The following is a 20593-nucleotide window of genomic DNA, read 5'->3' on the forward strand; positions in this document are numbered from 1 at the left end:
GTAAGTGCTTAATATGTTTTTGACAGTTTAATTAATATATTTGGGTTTTAAGAGAACAATACAACTCTATCCACCATCTTGGAGCCTATAGACCTGCTGGGAATAGGACTTGCAGAGTGACAAATATGTCTGGAAGGCTGTGACCCAAGGCCATTTTTGCTGGCTATGAGTAGGGTCTCTGGAACCAGAGGGAGCACACAGCTCTTCTTAAACTTGAAGGCGTTTATGATTGAGATGAAACTGAATTCTGTCTAGGCAAGAGATGTGCTTGTATATACAAAGCCAAGATTGACACAGTGACTCCTGATGGCAAACAAAGCAAAACCAGAGTAATAATGGTAACCCGTACTCATGGCAACAATGGAATTGTTTGTGCTAAATTCCAAAGCCACCTTCCTGATAAGGCCATTGGACACAGAATCTGTGTAATGCTGTACCCTTCAAGGATTTACTTATTGAAAAGTAAATAAGTAAAAGTGGATTAAAAAACAATATGGGACTAAACTTCTCAGAATTAACTATACCATGGACTTTAAGTCAAAGGAAACGTTAATTCTCTACCAAGGAAGAATCTAAAATGGGAAAAAAACTTAGGTCTTCATCCACAAAAAAGTAGTTCTGCTTGCTTAATGAAGTCACAGTTCAAAAAGTACTCCCTGTCACTTCAAAGGACAGATAGCCCATGCCAAGGGCTATACCAATGCATCCAGGAAAGAAAGGAGCTACTATTATTAATATCAAACTCTGTACTGGACAAGCTTTTACTTCATGAAAGTAAAAAATTAATTTTATTTCATGAATCCTCATGTTATGGATGAAGAAACAGGCTTAAGAGAGGTAGGAAAATGACAGAATTCTAAACTCAGATCTATTTGATTCTAAAAATCCTTGCTCTTTCCAGTAAACTTTATTTGCCACACATTATCTTACATATATACCCATATTTTAAAATATAAAATGATATATAAAATATAATTACATATTTTATATAAAAGCAGATATCTGCAAATCAAATAACTTTAGTATTCACTATGTCTATTAGTTTCCTAGGGTTTCTGTAACAAACTGGGTGGCTTAAAACAACAGAAATTTCTTATCTCACAGTTTTGGAGATTAGAAGTCCAAAATTAAGATGTTGTCAGGGTCATACTCCTACTGAGGAGAAGGAAATTCTAGCTTCTGACATCTTAGGTGTTCCTTGGTTTATGGCAGCATAACTCTAGTTATGGCAGCATAACTTCTAGTGTCTGTCTCCATCTTCCATGGCTGTGTTCCCAGTATGTCTGTATGTCTTTGCTTCTGCATGGTGTTATCTTCCCCATCTACCCATTATATAGCATTCTGTTTTCTCTTCTTATAATGATGCCAATCATGTTGGAATAAGACCTACTCTAATTCAGTATGATTTTATGTCAACTTGATTACATCATCAATGACTCTATTATAAGTAAGGCCACATTCACAGGTTCCAGGGGGTTAGGATTTCAATACAGCTTTCTGGGTACACAATTCAACCCATAGTAATTCTATAAATCATTGTGGAGTGATTTAAATCTTAATATTGACTATTGTAATCCATGAACATGGTGTATCTATTTTTAGGTCTTCTTAAATTCTTGCAGCAACATTTTATAATTTTCAGGGTTTAGGACTTGCATATATTTCATTGTATTTATTGATAAGTATATTTCATGTATTGGATGTTATAAGAAATGGAGTTTTATTTTTACTTTCACTTGTTCTTTGCAGGTGTATAGAAATGCTATTAATTTTTGTATATTGAATCATTCCCCTGAACTAGAACTAATTAATTCTAGTACTAATGGAATCTAAGGAATCCTAAGGAGTCTACCAAAAAAAGCCACTAAAACACATTACTAATAGATTTTAAAAGTATGTATATACATATGTATTTTATATCTGTATTTTATATATGTGTGTGCACATATATATATGCCTTAGAATTCTCTTTACCAATAAAGTTAACTGAAAATAAAGACAGTTTTTTCCTCCCTTTCCACTTGTATGCTTTTTATTTTATTTTTCCTTGCCTTATTGTACTGGACAAGAGAAATTGGATATTCTTGCAGAATAGCATTTGGCATATTTAATACCTACTTATGATTTAAAAAAAACTCAACAAAATAGGACTAGAAGGAAAGTCCCTCAAATTCATAAGGGGTAGTTATCAAAACTCCATAGCTAGCATTATTCTTTTTTTATATTTCATTGTTTATGCTATTACAGTTGTCCAAATTTTTCCTCTTTTGTCTGCCTCCACACAGCTCCCCTCACACTTCCCCAGACAATACTCATACCATGGTCCATGTTCATGGGTCCGGTATACATGTTCCTTGGCTACTTTGTGCCCTTATGCTCTACTTTACATCCCCATGTCTATTCTGTAACTAACAATTTGTACTTCTTAATCCCTTCACTTTTTTCACCCATCCCATATGCCCCCTCCCATCTGGCAACCATCAAAACATTCTCTATACCTATGATTCTCTTTCTGTTCTGCTTGTTTACTTAGCTTGTTTTTTTAGATTCAATTGTTGATATGTATTTATTGCCATTTTATTGTTCATTTTATTTTTGATCTTCAGGAAGACCTTCTAACATGTCATATATTCTGGTTTGGTGGTGATGAACTCCTTTAGCATTTTCTTGTCTGGGAAGTTCTTTATCTGTCCTCCAATTCTAAGTGATAGTTTTGCTGAGCAGAATAATCTTGCTCTTTATCTCTTTGAATAATTCTTGCCAATCCCTCCTAGCCTGCAAAGTTTCTTTTGACAAATCAGCTGACAGTCTTATGGGAGCTCCTTTGTAGTAATTAATGCTTTCAAGATTCTCTCTTTGTATTTAACCTTTGGCATTTTAATTATGATGTGTCTTGGTGTGTGCATCTTTGCATCCATCTTGTTTTGGGACTCTGTACTTCCTGGGCTTGTATGTCTGTTTCCTTCACCAAGTTAGGGAAATTTTCTTTCATTAATTTTTTCAAATAGGTTTGCAATTTCTTGCTGTTTTTCTTCTCCACCTGGCACTTCTTTAATGAGAATGTTGGTATGCTTGAAGTCGTTCCAGAGGCTCCTTGTACTATCTTTGTTTTTTTTTATTCTTTTTACTCTTGCTGTTCTGATTGGTTGTTTTTTGCTTTCTTATTTTCCAGATTGCTGATTTGACTCTCACCTTCATCCATTCTACTGTTGCTTCCCTGTATATTGTTTTTTATTTCAATTAGCATGTCCTTCATTTCTCGCTGGATCTTTTTTATGCTGTTGAGGTCCTCACTAAGTTCCTGAGCACCCTTATAAATGGTGTTTTGAACTCTGCATCTGATAGATTACTTTTCTCCATTTTGTTTAGCTCCTTTTCTGGAGGTTTGTTCTGTTCTTTTATTTGGGCCATATTTCTGTGTCTCTTCATTTTGGCAGCCTCCCTGTGTTTGTTTCTATGTATTAGGTAGAGCTACTATATCTCCCAGGCTTGATAGAGTGCCTTAATGTAGTAGGTATCCTGTAGGGTCCATTGGCACATCCTCCCCTATTATCCAAGATTGGTACTTACTATGTGGGCTGAGTACACCCTCCTCTTGTAGTTGAGCAGATTGCTGGATTGTAGTTGACCGGATTGCTGTTGTCATGTCCAAAGACAGCTACCACCTGTGTTCTGTCTGGGGTCACACAGCACTAGCTACAAAACAATCTGCAGATGGATGCTACTTGTGCTGGGCTTACATATGCCCAGGAAAGGCCAAGTTATGAACCAAGGCCAGCTGCTGCTAGTGCTGGGCGTGGGGCCACTTAGCAAGAGATAAGGGGCTTGCTAAAACCAGATGCCATATGTTTGAGAGAATTTAGGAAAATCTGAAGCATGGTCTAAGACAAGCCATTCATATGGAAAAGGCACTGGAAATAGCTTGGGTGGACCTGAAAGTTGGGTGGGACAGGGCCTCAGGGCATCACCAGGTTGGGGTAAATAGTGTGAGTCAGGTTGATGGAGTCTTAGTGATAGTGCCCGCCTGCTGGCTGTGTGTCTTTGTAGGGGTAGGGCTCAGAAAAGGAACAATGGCCTCTGCCAGCACTTTTGTTTAGGAGAATGCTGCCCCTAGCTCTTGCCTTGATGCCCGACAATTCAGTTTCTCTCCATGTGTCTCTTATGCCTTTCAATCTGCTGCCCCAGCACTGGAGCTCAGAGAAAGTGAGACTGAGTAAGTCTCTGCATGGGTCCTTTAAGAGGAACTGCCTGAGATTCTAGCAGTTTCTGTCTTCCACAGTCTCAATCCCTGCTGGTTGAAGTTATGGACACCTACCTTCCTGGTACTGTAATTCTGGGTGGGGGGCCTAGTATGTGACTGGGACCACTGGCTGCTGAGCTATCCTTCCTGATTTTTATCTGTCACACGTAGGTGTGGGATTAGCCTGTTCTATGTCACCACCCCTCCTACCAGTGTCAGTGTGGTTTCTTCTGTAAATCTGTAGTTGTAGGACTTCTATTCATGCAGTTTCTCATGGTTCTGAATGCTGGTTGTCCTATAGTTTATTTGTACTTTTGATATGGTTGTATGAGGTGGTGAGCCATATTTACCCACACTGCCTTCTTGTCCACTAACATTATTCTTAATGGCGAAAGACTAAATGGTTTCTCCTAATGTCAGAAACATCAGAGAGTTTTAAATAGAGGAGTTATGTGATCAAATTGAGCTTAAAACATTACTCTGGCTATAAAATAGAAAAATGACTGGAGGGAAGAAAAAGTTGATGTAGGAAAAGAATTGCTTATAAGGTTTTTATTAAAAAAATTGTTTTAATAGTGCTGATGGAAGATCATGGAGTCTTCAACCAAGCACAGTATAATTCTTAACCTGGCCAGTACCAGCCTCAGGAGGGCATTTCGATTAGTTCTAATGACTGGGGAGTGTCAATGACATTATATATTTTTTTACCTATAATGGCTCCAGTAGTGCTTAGTTGTCTTTAACATCATTCAAAACAATTTTGTTAGATTGTATTGTGACAGCTGTCATATCAGTGTGCATTAAAAAAAAGATATGTAACATTTTTGGCGTATTATGCTTTATTATTTCAAGAAAGGTAAAAACACAACTGAAATACAAAAAAAGATATGTGCAGTGTATGGAGAAGGTGCTGTGACTGATCGAATGTGTCGAAAGTGGTTTGTGAAGTTGCTTAACACTATTGACATTTTAGTCAAATAATTCTTTGCTGTGGGGTTGTCTTATGCATTGGAAGATGTTTAGCAGCACCCCTGGCCTCTACCCATTGTAAACCAGTAGCAGGAGATAACCAACATACTCAAAATATCCAAGTCAATAAAATTATTGGTGAAAATGAAAAATGTGTCTTTTATTTCATGGAAAAAACTAAATGGACTTTTTGGCCAACCCAATATAATGCATGATTAAATGCTATAGTAGAATTATTTGTGAAAGGACTTGTAAGTACAAAAGAACAGTTGATTAACTGCTTGAGGTAAGTCAGAAAAGAAAAGATTCACTAAAGATGAATCCCAGTGGATGAAGAGTAGTTTACCAAACGTAGAAAGGGTTTAGGACAGGAGGATTATAAGGTAACTTAGGGAAGCTTGAAAGTATGTTTGTACCCTCACTGGTGGTGAGAGGGAAGGGAGTTTGTTGCTACCGGTAAAGATATGTGGGGCTAGACTATTACTGTTTTTTACTGTAAAATATAAACAACATAAAGTTTATTATTTTAATCACTTTTAAGTTTACAATTCAATGGCATTAACTACATTTCCAATGCTACGTAATTATTGCCACTGTCCATATTCAGAACTTTTTTTTTATCGTCTCAAACAAAAACTCTACCCATTGGCAATAACTGTCTCCCTCCCTCAGTCCCTGCTAACCTCTCTATTCTATTTTTTGTTCCTATGAACTTGTCTATTCTAGATACCTCATATAAGTGGGATCATATCTATTTGTCCTTTTGTAGCTGACTTATTTCAATTAGCGTAATGTTTTCAAGATTTCTCCATGTTGTAACATGTATCAGAACTTGCTCTTTATGGCTAAATAATATTGCATTGTATGGAATACACTACATTCTGTTTATTCATTCATCTATTGACAGACACTTATTTCCAACTTTTGGCTTTTATGAATAACACTCCTTTGAATATTGATATACAGAGATCTATTTAAGTCTCTGTTTTTATTTCTTTTGGGTATGCATCTAGGAGTGGAATTGTTAAGGTCACATGGTAATTCTATGTTTGAAACTGTAAAACTTGTTTTTCACAGTGGCCGCACCATTTTACATTCCCACCAGCAATGCATAAGAGTTCCAGTTTCCCCATATACTTGTCATCATTCTTTATTTCTTTCTTTTTGTTTGTTTGTTTGTTTACAACAGCCTTTCTAGTGGGTGTGAGGTTGTATCCCTCTGTGGTTTTAATTTGCATTTCTCTGATGACTAATTATGTTGAATATCTTTTCATGTGCCCCTTGGCCATTTTTTAATCTCCTTTGGAGAAATGTTTCTTCAAGACCTTTGCCCATTTTTGAATTGAATTGTCTGTTTTTGTTGAGTTGTAGCAATTCTTTACTTATTCTAGATATAAACCTTTATCAGATATATGATTTGCAAATATTTTCTCCCTGCCTGGTGGGTTGGCTTTTCACTCTATTGATAGTGTCCTTTGATGAACAAAAGTTGTTATTTTGATGAAATTCAATTTTATATATTTTTTCATTTGTTGCCCATGTTTTTGGTGTCATATTTAAGAAACCATTGACAATATAGTCAAATTTTTATTTTGAAAAGATAATTATGGACATAGTATGGAGGGTAATTGCAGAGAAAAGAAAATTGAAGCCAAGATTAGTTAGGAAATACATTACTGCAGAAGTTTAGGCAAGAATTATGGGCCTAAATTTAAAACAGCCCTTTTAAATAATAATAACAACAATAATCACCACCACAACAACTTACATTTATTAAGTGCTTAACTATTTGTCAGGCACTATTGGATTTGTTTATCTCAGATATAATCCTTTTAACAACCCTGTGAGGCAGATAATATTCTTATTTTACAGATGAGGAAACTGAAACTTAAGAGAAGTTAAGCAGTATGCCAAGGTTATAGAGCTAATAAGTCAAGGATTCCGAATTCAGACCCAGGCAATTTAACCTTAGTGCCTGTTCTTTTAAACACTATGCCATTAGGCCTTTACATAATTATAGTCTTTTCTTACCTGCAGCACTTCGTTCAGTTTTCATTACATGATGTAAGTTTAGGACAGATCCAGAGAAGAACAACTAACATCAAGGGAGGAAAGAACAGTTACTATAGAACCAACTAAAAAGACCTAGAGAAAAACTTAAAAGAGCATGTTACTAAAGAATATGGATAAAAACTTCCCATATAAGATGGTTTTGTGCTTATGTACATTCTACTTATAAATGACACATTCTTATACTTAATGCTTCTACACTAATGCTATATAGTATCTCTTGCCTTTCCTGGAGGAAACTATTTTATACTTTAGTAGGGGGAGTTGGTTTTTTTTTTTTACAAGTTTTACTTCTTTAAATGGTGCCCCTTCCCCAAACGAGAAACACTTATTCCTCCAATTTACTTATGGAATACCTCCAGTTAGAGATTTATTTGAGTTAACTGCATAGTGTACATATTTTTCAAAATGAATATAGTCTGAAAGAAATTTTTAAAGATGGTAGTAAAAATATATAACATAAAATTTACTATCTTCACCATTTTTAATTGTAATGTTTACTGTATGCATATTATTGTATAAAGATCTCTAGAACTTTTTCATCTTGCAAAACTGAGACTCTATACCCATTGAACAAAACTCTCCTTTTCCCCTCTCCCCAGCCCCTGTCTGAAAACAATTATTTTTGGTTTGAGAAAAGATTTTAATATAGAAACTCTTATAGTGGCATAAAATAATTGCACATATAAGGGTTCCCCTTTATTAACAGAACAAAACTATATTAAATTGGAACCCTTAGAAACTCTAGGACATATCCTCGCTCTGTGTGCTGAGAACTGAAGCAAACTTTTCAGTGCAGGGAAAATTAATATCAGAAGACTGAGGGGCGACTCTATCATCAAATTTTTTATTTGATAGTAATGAGTATGATCAGTAGAGTTAACTTTCATAGCAAGTAAGCTGTAACCCTATTTTGGCCTTCGGTAGAATGATTTTTGTTGAAAAGTAAATTCCTCTGATAGTCTATGTTGAGGATAGCTTAAACGCATTCCCTTAAATACACAGTAACCAGGCTTTTGCTCCCACCACACCACCAAGTGTCCTTTTCAAGGTACCAGTGATTTCAGTGTTGTTAAATCCACTTGTCAATTCTCAGTCATCAATTTATTTCACTTATGAGCAGGATTTGACTTCCTCCTCCCTGAAACAAATTCTTCATTTTGGCTTTTGGGAAATGGTAGCTTTCTTTCCTTCTACCTCACTAGCTATTCCTTCTTGTTCTTTTCTAGAAGGTTCATCCTCAAATAGAATGCTTCAAGGTTTAGTCTTGGACCTCTTCTTTGCACTCAATCCCTGCCACCTCTTTAAATATTTAGACACTGATAATTTCCAAATTTCTGTCTTTTGCTCAGACTATTCCCTTGAATTCCAGGCTTGCTATCCAATTCCCTGCTCATCATCTTCTCTTGGATGGCAAATATGGTTTTGGACTTAACCTATCCAAAGCCAAATCCCTCCCTGATCTTTCCCCTACTGCAAAACTTCTGTTCACAGTCTCCCCCAACTCAGCTAACGGTAACTCCTTCCTATCAATTCTTTAGGCCAGAAACTTTGTAGTCATTTTTGTCTCTTTCCTTCTCACCCCTATATCCTGTTTATTAGTAAATCCTGACTCAGCTTTAAAATATATCCAGAATCCAAACACTTCTCCCTACCCTGATTACTACCATCCTGGTCTAAATTACTACCATCTCTTGCTTAGACTATTGGTGATAGTGTAATTGGCCTCCTTTCTTATGTCCTTACTCCCACTTCAAACAATTTTCAGCACAACATTGTGTTAAAATGTCAGTTACATCATGTTCCTTATCTGTCCAAAATACTCCAGTGGCTTCCATCTCAATTGCAGAAAAAACCCAACAGGCACTATACCATCCCTCACAGTTATCTAACCTCATCTCTTACTACCCTTCTTGTTGCTCCTTGATTCACACTACACTGACCTCTTTGATGTTCCTTGAAACATAAGTCATTCTCCTATGATAAGGCTTTTGCACTGGCTGTACCCTCTGCCTAAGGACACTTTCCCCAGTTAGCTGCATGGTAATTCTCACTCTTATAAGTCTTTGCTCAAATGACATCTTTTTGTTGAGGGTTTCCCCTCGTTTCCATCTCTACTGTATTTTCTCCACAGCACTTACTAGTTTTTAATATATTGTATGACTTTTTATTGTATACCCAGCCTCATAGGAGAGCAGGATTTTTGTTTTTGTAATTTGCAATATCCCCAGTGCTTAGAGCAGTGACTTGTGCAAAATAAATATATGCTGAATAAATTAACATAGGAAGAAAGTAAAGGCACCTTCAGGATCTAAAACAAGATTTGGCAACATTGGTGGGTAGTCTTGGCATGAGGTCCTGGGACATCACTAAATTAGAGGAGACCTGGAGGTGGAAGGTGTGACTAGAGCCTAAGAGTATAAAAAATTGGAAGCATATTGGAAGAATGGGGACAGTGAATGTAATGAAATTTTTATCTATAAAAGTTAGCATAACTCCTGTAGAATCAATTTAAGTTTTGGTTCTGATTTTAAAGGAGTCAATGTAATTTTTAGTAGTAAAAAGGAAAGGGAAGGACACACTGCTGACAATGCATGGACACAGTAAAGAGTAGTTTCATTATTAGAGATCGTTAGAACTCTAATGCCTTGACTATTTCATGGAGACCATTTCTGATCACTGGAGAGAGAAAAGGGTGCCCACTTTATGGGAGGCATTACATGCTTGGTAGAAGAGTTTTAGATTCTGCACTATGGTGTAAAGTACTCAATCACTGGATCTTGACTAGAGGAAAGACTTGATGGAGAACAAGTTTTTGCAAAGATGTTTCTCACTACTGTTTGGAAATTTCCTCATGCTGAGTGCCTGCACTGTGTCAGGGTATTACAGGAGTGAGCAAATAAATAAGATCTCTCTTCTTACGGAGCTTAAATTCTAGCACAGCTAGACCAGAGTAGTCCATGTAGATCAAGGTGGTCGCCATGAACATAAAAAGAATTAAGAGTCAGATCTGAGAGAAATTGAAAAAGAAGAATTGGCAGGACTTGGTCATGGCTTATATGGGGTGTGAATGCATGCAGTTATAGGCATTGATAGGCTGGTGAATGGGATGAGGAGGAGAAGAAGCAGAATCAAAACGTTGGCAATGGCACTGAAAGTAATGGGGAAGTTGAGAAGGACTGCTAATTTGTGGAGAAATTATTTTGATTTTTTTTAAATTTCAAGTTTCAGGACTTTGTGAGAGGTGCAAGTGGAAATGCCTTATGGGCTTGATATGGCAGATAGGGAGGAGACTCTTGCTCTCATACTTTCCAGGTCTGCCTTGCTTTTCCTACCCACCTCTCATTCTCTCCTTCCCTTTCATAGCCCACCATCTGTACCCGCTTACTTGGCTTTAAAATTTATCAGTCACCCACAATACCTTTTGTGGCTCGACCGGAGGTATTGCTCTGTTATCTTCCTCATTCTGGGACTCAGGTCAACTAAGAAGACACTATTGAAATATTGGTTGCTGTGGTAGAATGAGAGAGTGACGAACTATGCTTCCATTGCTTATGCTTGGAAGTGGTTCATGTCATTTTGCTCACATTTTATTGCCCCTCCCTCATCCAACTTCAAAGGAATGGGGAGGGGCAATCCTGCAAAGTGCCTCAGGTGAGAACTATTATAGGAATATTTGCCAACACTAATGACTACCAAAGTCCTTGATTATTAATTTATTGTAATATAAACCTGATCATCGGATTTCAAGTCCTTGAAATTTAGATTATGAACTTCAAACTTAAATATTTGTGGGAGAATAGATCAAAAAAGAGATCAGAACTGCTGAATAAACTATACTTTTTTCAACTTCATCTGAACTGCTGATCCTTTTCTTCTTCCTTTCCAGCAGCCCTGTTCATTCTTTACTTTCCTCATTTGAGCTAAGAATCCATGTTCTTTTGTTTCAGTTTAGTTTCTTGCGATTATTCTCTCCTTTACATGCTGATTTCAGGCACAGCTGCAGAAAATTGTATAACCAGATGGGTACGTAATCAGCTACATCAATTGGCTTTCCTTTTTTTTTTTTTAAGTACATTTTATTGATTATGCTAGTACAGTTGCCCCCATTTTTCTCCCCTTTATCTCCCCTTCATCCCTGCACCCTCTCACCCTCCAGCCTTCCTAGCCCCCCTTAGTTCATGTCCATGGGTTGTACATATAATTCTTTGGCTTCTCTATTTCCTATATTATTTTTAACCTCTCCCTATTTTATGTCTACCACTTATGCTTCTTATTATCTCTACCTTTCCCCTCCCATTTTCCCTTTCCCCCTCCCCACTGATAACCCTCCATGTGATCTCCATTTCTGTGATTCTGTTCTTGTTCTAGTTGTTTGCTTAGTTTTTTATTTATTTATTTTTTTAGATTCAGTTGTCGATAGTTGTGAGTTTGTTGTCATTTTACTGTTCATAGTTGTGATCATCTTCTTTTTCTTACATAAGTCCCTTAAACATTTTATATAATAAGGACATGGTAATGATGAACTCCTTTAACTTGACCTTATCTGGGAAGTACTTTATCTGCCCTTCCATTCTAAATGATAGCTTTGCTGGATAGAGTAATCTTGGATGTAGGTCCTTGCCTTTCAGGACTTGGAAAACTTCTTGCCTGCAAGGTTTCTTTTGAGAAATCAGCTGACAGTCTTATGGGAACTCCTTTGTAGGTAACTGTCTCCTTTTTTCTTGCTGCTTTTAAGATTCTCTCCTTATTTTTAATTTTGGGTAACTTAATTATAATGTTCCTTGGTGTGTTCCTCCTTGGGTCCAATTTTTTTTGGACCCTCTGAACTTTCTGGACTTCCTAGAATTCTATTTCCTTCACCAGATTGGGGAAATTTTCCTTCATTATTTTTTCAAATAAGTTTTCAACTTCTTGCTCTTCCTCTTCTGGCACCCCATGATTTGGATGTTGGAATGTTTAAAGTTGTCCCAGAGGCTCCTAAGCCTCTTCTCATTTTTTTGAATTCTTGTTTCTTCATTCTGTTTCAGTTGGATGTTTATTTCTTCCTTTTGTTCTAAATCGTTAATTTGAGTCCTGGTTTCCTTACTTTCACTGTTGATTCCTTGTATACTTTTCTTTATTTCACTTTGTATAGCCTTCATTTCTTCCTCCATTTTGTGAATGAGCTAAATCAATTCTGTGAGCATCCTGATTACCAGTGTTTTGGACTCCGCATCAGTAAGCTTGTCTGTCTCCTTGTTGTTTAGCTTTTTCTGGAGTTTTGATCTGTTCTTTCATTTGGGCCATATTTCTTTGTCTTGGTGCATCTGTTATGTTGTAAGGGGGCAGAACCTTAGGTAGTCCTCAGGGTGGTGCAGCCCTCTTTGCTATGTTGTGGTGCAGTCTGTGCAGGAAGGGTGAGAGAGGGAATAATGCCGCTCACTTGCTCCACTCTAGCACCACTTTCCAATGAACTCTCCTGTGAGACTGGGGGTGTCTCCTGCCTTTGCAGACCCCACAGTATTTTGCAGCTAGAGGTTTTGCGTCTTTAGTTTCCCAGTCAGCTAGCCATGCCTGGCCCACACGGTTTGCCACCTTGCTGTGTGTCTTCTCCCCACTGGCTGCCCATCTCTTCCCCTCCTACTGGTCTGGATGAATGTTTCTTTAACTCCTTGGTTGTCAGAGTTCCCAGCAGTTTGATTTTCTGGCAGTTCTGGTTGTTTATTGTTTTTAAATTGGTTGGTATCCTTGTTTTGGTTGTGTGAGAAAGCAAAGCGTTTCTACCTACACCTCCATCTTGGCCGGAATTTCCTCAATGGCTCTTATCTAGTCCACTGTCCAATGGCATTTCTCTAGTCCACATACCTGTTCCAACAACTTTCAAGCTTTTACTGTCCTCAGACTTCCCCTCACTCCTTAACCCCCATTTAAACTACTTTTCTTCTTCCAGCCCTGCAAGTGATCTTCCTTCTGCTTGTCCAAGAATTGCACAGGAGCTGATAAAACTTTCACTGCCAAATATATAGGCATACCCACATCTCTACTCATATGTCTTTCCTATTTGTTCTCCAGGATCAGTCTCTCCACCTGTTGTCTGTATCCAATTTTCTCCATCTTTTCAAAGACCTTATACTATTATTATTGCATTCTCCTCTTATTTCAATCTATCTATACTTTCTCCTCAGCACTTAAAAAAATACTTGTTTTTCTTCCCCTTCACAGTCAAATTTCTTGAAAAGAGAATTGTCTTTGTTCACATCTGCATTTTCTCTTCCTGCTTCTCATCATATTTTTACCCAGCACTGTGTGTTCTTGTCTCCCATGACACCAAGACTTCTGTTTTCCTTCTATCTCTCAGTTCTATGTATTTAGTCTCCTTTGCTGGCTTCACCTCTATTTGTTATTAAGTGTTATAGTTCATAGTTTTCTGTCTGAGATCCTCATCTCCTCTTTCTGTTCTCTTCCTAAGTAATCCTATTCACTCAGAAAACTTCAGTTGTGCTGGTGACTCTAAAATGTGTACCCTTTACCCAGAACTCTTTCCTTTTCCTTGTATGTTGCTGTATTTCTAGGCTTTCTACGGTGTCTTTCACTTAGTAGGTGTTCAATAAATATTTTCTTGTGACAGAATGAATGAATAAACCAACACTGTAATTCTTCTGAACAGACTAAATACTTTGTATCCTCAGGCCTAGCATATAGTGAATATTCAGTAAATGCTCTATAAATGAATGAATAAAAATGAATGAATGAGTAAAAAGCTTTATGGTGATTCATTATAGCCTACCAAGACCAAACACCTTGCTTATTCTTTACAAATGTAACAGTATAGTTTCAACCAAAGCTTGCTTCAAGAGAGACTACTACTTTAACATGTCAATAAAACTTGCATGTATCTTTGGAATGTTGACTGAATAATATGTGTGCAATGAAAGAGTAGTTAAGAAAACAAGGTTAGTCACCTACCTGGTCTAGTATATGCGCGGTGGTCATGAACACTGACTCTGGTCTGGGACTGCTTGACAGAATATACAGAATCTACTGTAGGCATATGATAGAAGACACAGTTTCTTCATCTGCAAAATGGACAGCCTACCTCACAGGGTGATTGTGAGAATTAAATACAGTAAAACTTGTAAAATACTTAGCACAAGAGCTGGTACAGAATAAACATTTAATACCTATTTGTTATTTTAATGACATTCCATTTTGATTCTGCTGGTATAGATGCCAGCCAAAGACATACTTTGGATAAGTAATCGCTAAGCCTGGCTGCTTATCAGAAACGCTTGAACTTTAAAAAAGAGATTCCTAGGCCCATTCCCAGACTACTGAATCACACTGGAGTGGGGTAGGGGAGGCAAGAATGTATGTTTCTTAAAACTCCCCAGGTAATTCTGAGCATCAGCCACGTTTGACAGTTATGTTACAGAAGACAAAATTGTTTCTAGAAATCATCTGAGCATGAGATATAATCAGGAAAAATATATCTATCTGATGTGGAGATAAAGGAGCCAGAAAAAGCCAACTATATATAACCTTTGGGGTCCATGGTCATCATTGTGCTGATTACCCAAGAACAGGTCATAATGAAAGCGAAGCATGCACAGCTGAGCCATTTCCAAGGTTCCAGAATGAAAAGAGAAGGGGAGCAACTGAGATGGTAACAGCTGCCAAAATTAATTCAGAGCAGCCATGTAGGATGGGGAAAACATTAAAAGAACTTCAGAAAGAGGTGGTAGAAATATACAGGTTAGGTTTTAGGTAATAGACAAAAAAAGATTAGAGGAAAATAAATGAAGTACCTGTGGATGGGCAAGAAGTGCTATAGGAAAATACCAGGAGAAGGTAATTTTTACCAGGAAAAAAAAAGAGAGAGAGAGAGAGAGAGAGAGAGAGAGAGAGAGAGAAAGAGAGAAAGAGAGAAAGAGAGAAAGAGGGAGATGAACATGTGTCTAGAAGACAGAAAAAAGAAGAGGTCTCAGGAAGGATAGTAAACACATTTTAGGAGACTAACATGGAAAAGGTCAAAGAGAGCTTAGATAATCAACTATAATAGATGGGTTCCAAATCCCAGAGAAGTAAGTGTTACAGAAGGAGAGGGGTAAAGCATAAGGCAATAAAGGTGATAATTAAGGGGAAGTAAATAAGAGAGTTCAGAAAAAGTCTTTAAGGATAATTAGAATTATACAAATATGGATAAAATACAACTTAAGTTAGGAGAATATGTAGTACAAAGAGTATGGAGCATAAAATCTAGGGAATCATTTGGCAAACATCTGTTATTTGTTGGTGTCAGGCAGTGTGCCTGAGGATGGACACACAGGGATGAAGGAGAGACACAGTTCCCGTTCTCATGGAATTATCATTTCTGATAAACATTATGGGTAGAAATAAAACAGAGGGACAATCTTACTGAAAATAAGTCTTATTGAAAATAAGAGTGCATGCCCTGGCTGATGTGGCTCAGTGGATTGAACACTGGCTTGTGAACCAAAGGGTCACCAGTTCCATTCCCAGTCAGGGCACATGCCTGGGTTGTGTTCCAGGTCTCCAGTGGGGAGCGTGTGAGAGGCAACCACACACTGATGTTTCTTTCCCTCTTTCTCCTTCCCTTCCCCTCTCTCTAAAAATAAATAAATAAAAATCTTAAAAAAAAAAGAAGACTGCATGTGCCCTGGCCAGGTGGCTCAGTTGGCTGGAGTATTGGCCCATGCATCAAAAACTTGCAGGTTCAATTCTGGTCATGGCACATTCCTAGGTTGCAGATTTGATCCCATTTGGGGCATGTATAGAAGGAACCAAATTCATGTTTCTCTCTCACATTGATGTTTCTCTTTCTCTCTAAAGTCAATAAACATATCCTCAGGTGAGTATTTAAAAGAAAATAAGACTGCATGTGAAAAAAGAATGTTTTATTTTTAAAAGGACTGAATATGAAGCTCTTCCCAGTAAACTCTGGGACGAGGCAAGGCATTCTGAGTATTGTGGGTTTTTGGAGGATATATTGGGTTGGCCAAAAAGTCCATTTAGTTTTTTTCCATAAAATAAAAGACACATTTTTCATTTTCACCAATAACTTTATTGATTTGGATATTTTAAGTATGTTGGCTGTCTCCCACTGTTGGCTTCTAGTGGGTAGAGGCCAGGTGTGCTCCTAAACATCTTCCAGTGCATAAGACAGCCCCACAGCAAAGAACCATTTGGCTAAAATGTCAGTTGTACCAAGAAACTTGGCAAAGCACTTGACACGTTTGATCAGTCACAGCACCTTTCCCAAACATTGCACAAATCTTTTTTTGCATTTCAGTTGTGTTTTTACCTTCCTTTAAATAATAAAGCATAATACACCAAAAATGTTGCGTTATCTTCTTCCATCTTCAGTATTAAAATGGCTACACAAAAATTTACCAATTTTGGTAATTTTTTTAACACATACTGATATGACAACTGTCATAATAAAATCTTATAAAATTGTTTCCAATAAAGTTAAAGACAACTAAGCACTCACTAGAGCCCTTGTATAGAAAAAAATGTAACTGACTTTTTGGACAGCCCAATATTAGAATCTAGGTTGAAGTCTGTCTGACCATAGATGTAAATTAGGCAAGATGAGACTATTTGGGAATGTATATGTCTGTCTATCTATCTATCTGTTCATGTCTCTCCATCCACACCTATCCTTCATCCTAAAGGGAATTTGAAAGAGAAAATAAAGTAATTACATGGTATCTTTCTTGCATATTGTAAATAAGGATATTTTGGGAAAAGTCTGAAAGTAACCAAAAAGGGACCTGTGAAACCAGATTGTGAGAATTCTTTTATAAAATAAGGATTAAATAATTCTTCTTAGAATTTATGTACTGTTACCTGTCTGGAATATAGTTAGAAACAAAAAGAAAAAATATTCCTATAGCATTGCCAGTTCAGCAGAGAGTGTATGTGGCAAAGTGAAATGTCTTTTTTTCCAATTATGCAGTATAGTTAGAACTCTGATTTCTTAATGACTGAGAAGTTTTAGCAGAGTCATTTAGAAGATGAGCAAACTTCTGTTAGGACACGAGGAAATCCAAACTATGAGAAGGAATAATCAGAAGGGAAGCCAAGCTTCCTTTTGAAGGTCATAAGATGCTAAAAGTGTTAAAAGCAGTGAAGGCTCTCAGAGAAAAGGGTTAAAGCCAAAGGAGTTAAAGAACTAAAGAGACCCATCTATATGTAGAAATGATTAATGCAAAGAAATAAAACACAAACTTGAAAAATTGGAGCAAATGTTAAAAATTAGAAACCAAATGGGAGAAGTCTTTATAAACAGACTCAAGATGGTAGAAAACAAGATTAAAACCAAAATTAAGCTATTGCTTTACATATAAGTAAGTGTCATGGTAAGTGAAACCACATTCAGATGTCCTTAAAAGGACAACATTGAATGTTAGAAGAATTCTTTATCAAACCATTTTAGGAGCTAGATAAGAATTTTGGGGGTGGGGTGTACATATGGAGAGAAAAGGGATCAGATACCTGTAATACTGCAGTATCAAAAAGATGTTTAGATAATTTAGTAGCAGACATCTAGATTCTAAAATTGAGCAACGTAATAAAATTACTGCAGCTGAAAGAGAACTTCTGGGTTTAATTATCTGCCAGCTAGGCTCTGGGGCATCTTCAAGCAAATCCTTGGCACCTCTGTTCAAAGGTGTATGTGGAAGGTGAGGTAACTAGCACAATGAACACTTGTTCATTTTTGGTGACGCAAGCATTTTTGGTGTATTAACACTTATTAACTAGTGTTAATAAGATGTGAGAGAAATTGGGAACTGGTACCTGCTGATAATACTAAATACTGAATATAAAGTTTTTCTGAGAATCCTGTTGGAAAGATGGACAGGAATAATAGAGAACATGAGATGCCAGGAGAACAATATGCTATGAGGGGTTCTGAGAAGCTAACTGAAAAATCCTTATATGGCAAAGGAATGGGGTTGGAAATAAGTTCATTATACTTGGATTAATAAAAGGCTTTTACTGAAACATGCTATGTTTTTTTAATACCCTGTAAAATATATTGTTCCAGACCACCTTTTGAAATGTGAGGACTTCATGTATGAGCTGTGGGTATTGGTGTCTTCATTCTCAATAAAGAAGATTAAAAAGAAAATAAAAGTGATAAGAATAAAGCAGTTCTGCCCATATAACCCTTTTTTATTTTTGTAGACTGTAGATTGAATTTTCCCTCCTTCATTAAAAGAATTTTTAAGTGTGTGAGGATATAACAGAAACAGTCCAGGAAAGCTGAGGCCACTCATAGCCTTGTATTCAAGGATAGCATCTCTCTCACAACTTCAAAAGCATGTTTAGAATAAAGAATGCAGAAAAAAAACCCTGGCTGGTGTAGCTCAGTGGATTGAGTGCAGGCTGCGAACCAAAGTGTCACAGGTTCGATTCTCAGTCAGGGTACATTCCTGGGTTGCAGGCCATGACCCTCAGCAACCGCACATTGATCTTTCTCTCTCCCTCTCTCTCCCTCTCCCTCCCTTCCCTCTCTAAAAATAAATAAATAAAATCTTTAAAAAATATATTAAAAAAGACATAAAGCTACTCCTTGCAGAACAAAAAAAAAAAAGAATGCAGAACAACAACAAAAAAAGAATACAGAACAACAAAAAAAGAATGCAGAAAAAAAAGTACAGAGAAGCTGGAATAGCCTCAAAAATGGGTAAAAACAAAGTAATATAAATTTGTTTAAAAGAAGAAGAAAGTATGGCTGTGTTCTTTGGAGAGGCAAAAATGCAAAAAAAATTCATCGTGAAAATAAAGGAAATGGGAAAGTAGACTAATTAGAAGTTATTAGAGAGCATTCTTAGTGATTAACTGATCTTATAGCTGTCAGTGTTAGTTTTTCCTGCTGCCTCTGCAGCTTTACATCAGTGATCTCATTCCCTTGGTTTTAATTGCCATTTTTATGCTAATGACTCTTAAATTAATGCCTGAGCTCCAGACCCACTTATCCACCTTCCTACTGAAGATCTCTTCTTGGGTATGTCCCAAGTGCCTCACATTCAACAGGTTCAAATTTGAAAAAAATCATCTCTATACTTCTCCCTTCTGCTCCAAATCTGTTTCTCCTTTGTTTCCCTATTATGGAATATTGTAATCTTATTCATCCAGTCCCCCTGATTTAGAGATGTAAATATCATCCTTGATGTTTCTTCTTTTACTCCTATATCTGATTAATCAGCAAGACTATTCATTCTTCCCCTTTGATAGTTCTCACATACTAGGTCTGTCCGGAAAAAGTCCAGCCATTGTTAATATAACAAGAACAGTTTGCATGACATTGATGTAACCTGGCAGCCAAGGAGAGTGGACTGGAATGTACATGTGTGAACAATGATGCCTTCACTGTACTAGTCAATGAGGACAGTAGATGTCATTGAGTGAGCACATGTATTGTGTGGCCATAGCATTAAAAATGACTGAGCAAGTAGAGCAATGAATCTGTATCAAATTTCATGTTAAGCTTGAACATTCCTCTGCAGAAACTATTTGGGTGATTTAGAAGGCCTTCCAGGATGCTATAATGAGTGTAGAGATAATAAAAATGTGGCATAAACACTTCAAACATGGTCAAGAATTTGTTGAAAGTGATCCACATTCCAGAAGGCCTGCAACAAGCAGAATACCTGAGAATGTTGAACATGTACAGGCTACAATCAACAAAGATCGGTGACCGACAGTGTGAGAACTAGAAGCTGACCTGAGGATTCTAAAAACTACTGTGTCCGATATTTTGACGCAGGATCTTGGCATGAAACATTATTCTGTGCTATGTTTCTTGTATTTTTTATCTTGTTCAATAAATGTCTCTTTTTCATATTACATGGCTGGACACTTTCTGGACAGACCACATGTATATTTCTCTCTCTCTTGAAATTCTGTTAGTTTAGATCAGGGGTTGGCAGACTTTTTCTGTTAAGGGCCAGATAGTAAAAACTTTAGTCTTTGTAGGCCATATGGTCTTTGTTACAATCACAGTAGGTATAAAGCAGCCATAGAGAATATGTAAGTGAATGGATGTGGCTGTTTCCATTCAGACTTTATAGATACTGAAATTTGAATTTCATATAATACATGAAATTTTACTCGTGGTTATTTTTACCTTCTATTTAAAAATATAAAGCCTCCTTTGGGGGAATCACTTTGTAACTTATGTAAATGTCTAATCAATATATTTTACCCTGAAACTAATATAATATTGAATGTCAACTGTAATTGAAAAATTAAAAAATAATTTTTTAAATGTAAAAACCATCCTTAGCTAGCCATCCTTTGGCT

The 20593-nt window shown here is 36.9% G+C and overlaps 1 protein-coding gene across 3 annotated transcripts in view; it reads left to right on the forward strand.

Annotated features, from left to right (window-relative positions):
• The window catches only part of GOLM2 (golgi membrane protein 2), a 108171-nt gene that overhangs the window by 12916 nt on the left and 74662 nt on the right, over positions 1-20593 (forward strand). The gene's annotated exons all lie outside the window — the stretch shown is intronic.

Source organism: Phyllostomus hastatus, unplaced genomic scaffold (genome assembly GCF_019186645.2).
Source record: "Phyllostomus hastatus isolate PE091 unplaced genomic scaffold, TTU_PhHast_1.1 phas_scaffold_501, whole genome shotgun sequence".
Taxonomy (NCBI): Eukaryota; Metazoa; Chordata; class Mammalia; order Chiroptera; family Phyllostomidae; genus Phyllostomus; species Phyllostomus hastatus.